At 48.1% G+C, this 8,927-nt stretch overlaps 1 long non-coding RNA gene across 1 annotated transcript; it reads right to left on the minus strand.

The window, feature by feature from the left end:
* Positions 1-203: 203 nt before the first annotated feature.
* LOC147360460 (uncharacterized) lies at positions 204-8,854 on the minus strand. Its single transcript, XR_015139182.1, has 2 exons — positions 8,313-8,854; positions 204-1,959 (listed from the first exon to the last, which is right to left on the minus strand). It is a non-coding gene; the product is annotated as an uncharacterized LOC147360460 (long non-coding RNA).
* Positions 8,855-8,927: the final 73 nt, after the last annotated feature.

Raw genomic sequence — 8,927 nt, forward strand, 5'->3', positions numbered from 1 at the left:
CCCTTTAAAGTTGTTTTTTTTTTTTTTTTTCCAAGTTCTTTTTAGCCACTGACACCTCAGCCCATGGACCCTAGGTCTTGAAGTCACTCTACTTCTCCACTCAGTACCCCCACCCCATCTGATCCTCCCCTCCTTTTGCCATTTTGCCCTCTCTCTGCTTCTCCTAGTCACATCCTTATATTCATAACTAGATCAGCAAGCAATAACCTTTCACAGCATTTAATCTTTTTAGAAAATAGCATGGATTATAAATATATTTTTATCATATAAATGCATTTCTGATAGCAAGAGGCCCTAAAGTGATACAAAGATGGAATTACGAGTGTTATTTATTGATTACTTATATGTATAATTTTTCTACAGTAAACATATTAACAGGAAAAAGTAACATTCTAACAGAGGCACAATAATTATAAAGCATGCTGCTGCTGCTAAGTTGCGTCAGTCGTGTCCGACTCTAGCGACCCCATGGACTACAGCCTACCAGGCTCCTCCGTCCATGGGATTTTCCAGGCAAAAGTACTGGAGTGGGGTGCCATTGCCTTCTCCGAATTATAAAGCATACCACAACTCAAACTGGCCACGTGTCTTCCAGTTTTCTACCCATTCCCCTACTCTCTGTCTAGATTCCTGAGGATGATGAAACGGAGTGTGTGTATGCATGCCAAGTAGCCAGCCTCCTCTGCCAAGGGGACTCTCCAGGCAAGAATCCTGCAATGGGTTGCCATAGCCTCCTCCAGGGTATTCTCCTGACCCAGGGATTGAACCCATATCTTCTGTGGCTCCTCCATTGCAGGCGGATTCTTTACCACTGAGCCACCAGGGAAGTCCCCATGAAACGGAGTTATTTACTGCCATATCAATAAACAAGGAGGATGTCATAGCCATCTGCGATTCAGGCTCTCCAAAAGTGAATTTCTGAGCCCAGAGGGCACCCAGGGAGAACAATGCCATCTATCTGGCAATCATTAGCCACTCCCCATGGTGACTGTAAGCACCGGCCCTAGATAGCTGAGATGCAGATGAAAGGTATGATTTCAGCAAGCCTAGACTATTGCATTTTCCCATACGTAGGAAAGCCTTAAATTCTTTAACTTGTTCAGTCACTCAGTTCAGTGTCTGACTCTGCAATCCCATGGACTGCAGCACAACAGGCTTCCCTGTCCTTCACTATCTCCTGGAGTTTGCTAAAATTCATGTCCACTGCGTTGGTAATGCCATCCAACCATCCCATCTTCTGTCATCCCCTTCTCCTGCCTTCAATCTTTCCCAGCATCAGAGTCTTCCAGTGAGTCAGTTCTTTGCATCAGGTGGCTAAAGTATTGGAACTTCAGCATCAGTCCTTCCAATGAATATTCAGGGTTGATTTTCTTTAGGATTGACTGGTTTGATCTCCTTGCTGTCCAAGGGACTCTCAAGAGTCTTCTTCAGCACCACAGTTCGAAAACAATTCTTCAGCACTCAGCCTTTTTTATTGTCCAGCTCTCACATCCGTACATGACAACTGGAAAATCCATAGCTTTGACTATACGGACCTTAGTCAGCAAAGTGATGTCTCTGCTTTTGAATACGCTGTCTTGGTTTGTCATAACTTTTCTCCCAAGGGGCAAGCCTGTTTTAATTTCATGGCTGCAGTCACCATCCACAGTGATTTTGGAGCCCAAGAAAATAAAATCTTCCACTGTTTCCATTTTTTCCCCATCTGTTTGCCATGAAGTGATGGGACGGGATGCCATGATCTTAGTTTTATTAATGTTGAGTTTTAAGTCATCTTTTCCACTCTCTTCTTTCACCTTCATCAAGAGGGTCTTTAGTTCCTCTTCACTTTCTACCATTAAAGGGGTATCATCTGCATATCTGAGACTGTTGATATTTCTTCTGGCAATCTTGATTCCAGCTTGTGAGTTATTCAGTCCAGCATTTCCGGTGATATACTCTGCCGTTCCCTCCAATTACGCCCTTGTAATTGGAGACAGGTTCATTTTATTGGGCCTGTACCGCCATCTGCTGGCGATATTCAGTATATACAAGCCATGGTCAACACACGGGCTTATTGTGGGGATAATCTGACATTCACCACTGCTCCGGGGCCCCTCTAATTTCCACATGTGCCTTAAACTAGATTCAGATCAAAGCTCACAATGCACTTTACAAGATACACAGAGATGGGCCTTTAAACAGAAACTTCCGGAACTTTGCTGGTGGTCCAGTGGTCAAGACTGTTCCCAACGCAGGGTGCCTGAGTTTGATCCCTGGTCAGGGAATTAGGTCTCAACGCCACAACTAAGACCCAGTGCAGCCAAATAAATAAACAATTAAAAAAAAAAAAAACAGGAAACTTCCTTTTGTCCGATTAGCTGGCCTGAGTACCAGAATAGGCTTTTCAAACAACCCCTACTAAAACTTAGAAATAGTGCCTGGTCATCTAATATTTTAGCTTCTGGTTCATGCCTGCCCACAGTTCTCACCTTGTTAAACTCTCCCCCTTCGGAGATACCCAGCAAAACGCTCAGAAGACACCCCAATGGTCTGTTCTTGTTGTCAAAGGTGATACCTAGTCTTTTTCCCCTCCCCTGGTTCTCCTCCCCTGGTTCCCCATACACATCCTCTCTCACTCCTGCCACCATCCAATACTCCAGGAAAGGGTGATGGACAGACAATAGGGTGGGATTCTTTCATTATGGAGTGCTCCACCTCCCCCCACCCACGGCCCCAAGTATGCTGATTTGGAATCCTAATCTTCTTAAGGCAGAAGCTTTGCCTAAATTCCAGGATACAAGGGCCAACTCAAGCCAGTAATAACTATGAACTTTCACTGGAAGAGGAGGTAATTGTACCCAGCCCTGCAGACAATATGGTATGGCTGGTGATCAGGGGGCAGAATAACTTAAAACTGACACATGTGGAAAATACCCTCAAATAATATGCTCTGGAAACTCCCCACAAGTGGTGTCACTCAGGATGTACTCCTGGTGAGCCCAGGGTGACTGCCCTGGCCCCTGGCCCTTTCCCATGCACCTGACAACAGTTAAGATCTCCAGGGGATCTGCTCAATCCAGGGATCGAACCCAGGTCTCCCACGTTGCAGGTGGATTCTTTACCAGCTGAGCTACAAGGGAAGCCCAAGAACACTGGATTGGGTAGCCTATCCGTTCTCCAGCAGATCTTTCCAACCCGGGAATCGAACCGGGGCCTCCTGCATTGCAGGTAGATTCTTTACCAACTGAGCTATCAGGGAAGCCCCCCCCCCAGACAAATGGGGACACTAACCTATGGAGTAAATGTTAATGCACCTGCGACCACCCCCACCTCTGCCCAACAAAGCTCTATGTCTCAAGGTCATTCAGAGGCCAATTCCCCATTATAACTACACTCTGGACTCAACCAGGCCCTAATGGCCTCAATTCAGGGCGTCTCCCCTCTTGCACCTGAGTGGATGAGAGGACATCGCCTCTCCACAGGATTTCACCTAAGGTGACATCACCCCTTCAGAAGACTCCACAGGAGACAGCATTGCCTAGGACACCACCATGAGCTGGGACCCTAATTTCGACCTTGGCACAGAATAGACCTTGCTTCATGTGGGCCCCCTGCAAGCTCTGTCTTTCCTCTTGTTGGGTTTGCTCACCAGATGACACCCTGGGACCACTGCAGCACTTAGACTGCCCCGGCATTTTTCTCAACCAATCTAGGCAGGTCCCACATCTCTGATGATGGGGAATGGCCCCCAACACACCCCAGCATAAACACATTCAGTTAAGACAAGCAGAGTCCAGGCCCAACTGGCCGCCAGCCCTGCTGCCCCAGATCAATAGTGAAACTTTGATGCACTGGACCATTGTGTATTCAAGCTTTGGCTTCTGCACTTAGTCTCTGAATATGTGTCTGCCTACCCACCCAGAGTACGCTAATCTCTTCTGTGCAAAATTCTGAATTCTCTGATGAGATCCCTCCGTGAACACAGCAGTTCCTAGGCAGAGAGAGGAAAATGGACGAAGCAGACCCACGCGGGCTAATGACTCCCTGCTAGAGAGCTTTACACAAACCTGTTTCATAAATCTACCCCACAAGATCTGAGGGCTTTTAAATGTGTGGAGGCAGATGTAGATTCTCTAGATCAGGGCTCCTGAACCCCTGGGCCACGGATCAATATTGAATGGGGATGGGGGATGGGGGGGGGGCACACAGCAAGAGGAAAGCGACAGGCAATTGTATTCACAGTCTCTTCAATGCTCACACTACCTCCTGAGTCTGCCTCCTGTAGGATCGGCAGCATTAGTCTCTCGTATGTGTGGGAACCCTAATGTGAACTGTGCATATGAGGGATCTAGGTTGTGTGCTCCTTACGAGCATGTAATGCCTGGTGATCCGAGGTGGAACCGAGGTTGTGATGCTAGTGCTGGGGAGCAGCTGCAAAGTAAGCGTAATGTGCTTGAATCACCCAGAAACCTCATCCGTGGAAAAACCGTCTCCCACGAAACCGATCTCTCATTCCAAAAAGGCTGGGGACTGCTGTTCTGAAAAATCTAGACCAACCCCACCCTTTGAAGAGCAAATCAGTGGCGACCCTCTCCTGGGTGGATGATTTCCAAAAATTAAGAATTTCCACGACTTTTGCCCTCTACCCCCCACTCTTTGCAGGCTATTAAGGACCGCTGGACTGCCGACCACTGCCCTGCCCCCGCACGGCCTCCCCAAAACACTCCAGCTTCTTCTTCTGTCCCCTTCTTCCATTTTTAAGGACTCTGTGATGATACAAGCCTAGAGGATTATTCCCAGGCCTAGAAAGCAGTTGAATTTTGAAATCGCTTGGGACTCCTTTTTTCCTTTCATTTTCTCCCTTTTGAATGAGAAAGTCTGTAACTTTTATCTAATGTCTACCCCACCACTGCCTTTTCTGAGCAAATAACTTGTTTTTTGAGTTTCACGGGTTCACAGATGGGAAGGAATTGTGTCCAGGGATGAATAAAGTCTTTTCAGAGCCTCCCTCTACCTGGTTTAAATGATATTTGGGATTTTTGAACTGATGGGTTTTAGATGAGATGCTTTTCCTTTGAGTTGATGCGATAACAGGATGAGACTTTGGGAAGAGGTGAATGTATACTTTGCCTGTAAGACAGACGTGAATCTTTGAGGTAGGAGGAATAATGTGAAATGAAAGTCGCTCAGTCATGTCCGACTCTTTGAGACCCCATGGACTATACAGTCCATGGAATTCTCTAGGCCAGAATACTAGAGTGGGTAGCCTTTCCCTTCTCCAGGGGATCTTCCCAACCCAGGGATCGAACCCAGGTCTCCCACAGTGCAGGCGGATTCTTTACCTGCTGAGCCAAAAATAGCCCCTTAAAGATGTCCACATACTATCCCCAGAATCTGGGAGTGTGTTATGCTACACAGCGAAGATAAATTATGATTGCAGATAAAACTAAGGTTGCCAATTACCTGACCCATGGAGAGATTACTCTGCATTATCCTGGTAGGCCCGGTGTCATCACAGAGTCGTTAAAAGTAGAAGAAAGGGCAGAAGAGGAGGCCAGAGTGATGTGACAGGAGAAGGACTCAACCTGCTGTTACTGGTTTTGAAGACGGAGGAAGGACCCACAAGCCAAGGAACAGGCAGACTCTAGAAACTGAAAGAGGCAAGAAAATAGATTCTCCTCTAGTGCCTCTAGTAAAGAAGACAGCCCTGATGACCCCTAGATTTTAGCCTTCTGAGATCTGTGTCAGACTTCTGACCTACAGATAGGTCAGATAATAAATTTGTGTTGCCTTATTTAAGATTGCAATAATTTGTTACAACAGCAATAGAAAACTAATGCCAGGAGCTCAGTCCCTGCCTCTATAGACAGAAAAGCACGATCGTCTAGTTTACTGTTCAGCACACATCCACTCCCCTTACCCTCCCATGGGTAGGTGAAGAGAGCTGGTGGGGGAGGGATCTACCTCCCTCCCTAAGTCATCTGGGCCCTGGACCTGCGACCTCCTTTGCCTAGTGAAATACTCGCACATCTGAAAGCAGAGGTCTTAAGTGAAGACCTGACTCATTTGCTCCCAGGATCCTCCTTGAAAAGCACACCCCAGATAACTCCAGAGCCCAGGAGTATCCTTGAGCCTGATCCACAGTCTGGAGCCAAACCCAGCTGACCCACAACCTGAAGCAGAGCTGCCCAACCAGCCCAGCTGGGTTCAGCCAAAGTGCAGTCGACCTGAGGACCCTGAGTAGAGGATAAACTTTCATTGCTGCAGTCCACTGAGTTCTGCAGGTGCTTCTCATGCAGCCGTGCTAACAGGGACAAAGCTGACTAACACAGAGTTCTGGATAAGACACACAATCAGTCTTTTTATTGATAAGGGCAGTCCTGGTGTGTATCTGTGTGCACATGTGCACGTGAGGATCCACCCATGTGAAGCTCTGAAAAGTGAGAGAACATCTACATACAGCTATGCACGTATGCGGTCACTCTGTCACAACTGGAGGCACCACAGCTGTGCGTGACGTCAGGGAATCCATGTGCTCAGTCGTCCTTTCTTGGTTTTCCCCCTCAAAACTCATTCATCCCCTAGTGAGGGAAAAGCATGGAATCCAGCTTCTGGCCAAAAACTTATGCCTGACTTTTTTAAAGTATTTTTTTTAATTGAAGTATAGTTGATTTACAATGTTGTATTAATATCTGGTGTACAGCCAAGTGAGATATATATATGCATGCATATATATGTGTGTGTATATATATATACATGATATTTATAGATGTCAGGTTCTTTTCCATCAGACGTTGCTAGGAGATATTGAATATAGTTCGTTCATCTATTTTTATACAGAGTGTGCGTGTGTGTATGTGTGTGCTGTCGCCTCAGTCATGTCCAACTCTTTGCGACCCCATGACTGTAGCCCACCAGGCTCCTCTGTCCATGGGATTCTCCAGGCAAAAGTACTGGAGTGAGTTTCCATGCCCTCCTCCAGGGGCTCCTCCTGACCCAGGAATTTAACCCACTTTTCTTATGTCTCTAGCATTGGTGGGTGGGTTTTTTACCACTAGCACTACCTGGGAAAGCCCATAGTGTGTGTGTGTGTGTGTGTGTGTGTGTGTACGCGCATATGTGTGTGTATGTTCAGTCACTTCAGTCCTGTCCAACTCTTTGCGACCTATGGACTGTAGCCCACCAGGCTCCTCTGTCCATGAGTTTTCCAGGCAAGAATACTGGAGTGGGTTGCCATGCCCTCCTCTAGGGCATCTTCCCAACCCAGGGATTGAATCCTTGTCTCCTGCACTGCAGGCCAATTCTTTACGATGAGCCACCATGGAAGCCCCATAGAATAGTGTACACCTGTTAACTTCTCAGGCACCACCACAGGCCATTACAAAGGCTCTCCCCGGCAGGCCTGGTGGGGAAGTCTGCCCGCCCCCCACACACCAACGTGGTGCCCTGCCAGTGTATGCAGTCTCTGAGGGGTCACAGCCAAGGGCTCAAGCCCCTGGCCCATCCTACATTCTTAGCCCAGCTTCCTTCAGAGACCTTCAGCAACGGAGGGGTAGCCTTTGGTCAAGGCCCTCCTCAGGTGCCTCCCCCTTAGTCAGGGGTAGAGAAGAAACCTCGAAGACACTTGTCTCCATTCTGACTCAGGACTCAGGACCTTCCTGCTCCTAGCCCTCCCTACACTCCCTTCCCCACTCCACCCACCCCCACCCCAATCCCCAGCTCTGGCCCCCAGGTTCACAGGCCCCCAACAGTGAGAACACCCCTGGTGCTGACCCACCCCACCCGATGGTGCCATTCATCCCAAGCAGAAAACTCAAGGGAGCGATGTCAGTGCTTCTCCAGTTCAGTAGCCTCTTCCTTATGCTACAGAAGCGAGCAATTGAAGCTGGACTGTTACTTTCATTTGAACTCTTTTTTTTTTTCCTAGCTGTGCTGGGTCTTCCCTGCTGCGCACGGGCTTCTCATTGCGGTGGCTTCTCGTGTTGTGGAGCACGGGGCTCTAGGCATGTGGGCTTCAGTAGTTGCGGCTCACCGGCTTAGTCTCCCCCCAGCATATGGGATCTTCCCAGACCAGGGATAGAACCTGTGTCCACTGCACTGGCAGGAGGATTCTTAACCACTAGACCACCAGGGAAGTCCTGCACTTGTCTTAATTGGCTCCCATGACACCTGGTGGCTCAGCTCTCTCCAGCCCGGCTGAGGTCCTGAGAGCGCACTGATTAAGAGTGAACTGCCTCTACCACTTTCAGCCTGGTGACTCTTGAAAAAGTCACTAAACAGCTGTATGCTTTGGGTTCTTCCTCCGTAAAAATGAAAATGCTCACAATACCCACCTCCTAGGGTTGTTCCTGTGAGGATTTGATGAGCTGACAGATGTATGAAGTTCCAGCTAAGCATTTGCTATGATGATGTTCAACACTGTCCATTTCTGTTTGGAGATCCATATGCTTCTGGGGGTGCCTGTTGGCTTAGCCTGGGTCATGTGCCCCGCCCGTCCACGCCCGCCCCTGCTCCAGGGGTCTAGACTAAACTAGCACGTGTTCACCTCCTAGGCTGATTCCCAGTAGGCTTGTGATTTGATCCTGTCATAGTGAATCTTAAAAGACATTGGCTGAAAATTCTGGGATACAGACAACACTCTCTCTTTCTAGCAGGACATGAACAAAGAATCATAACACCCTAGGAGATGCTGGCAGCCATTCTGGGACCACAGGGAGTGCCGACCTCAGCAAGGGGAAACACGTGGAAAACAAAGGAAAAAAAGGGAAACCAGGTCCTTGGTGTCATCACTTGATTTCTGGTTAAAGCCTCACCTCATCTAGAAATATGTACCTGAGCCCTTTACTGGTTAGGCCAATTTGACTTGGGTGTTCTGTCACCTGTAACCCAAAGTCTCCCAACACACAGAGTGGATCTGTGAGTTGTCAGAGGCTCTTGGGAGTAGGGGG

The sequence above is a fragment of the Bos grunniens genome, chromosome 13 (assembly GCF_055505025.1).
Source record: "Bos grunniens cultivar Pamir isolate PY7600 chromosome 13, Bosgru_T2T1.0, whole genome shotgun sequence".
Taxonomy (NCBI): domain Eukaryota; kingdom Metazoa; phylum Chordata; class Mammalia; order Artiodactyla; family Bovidae; genus Bos; species Bos grunniens.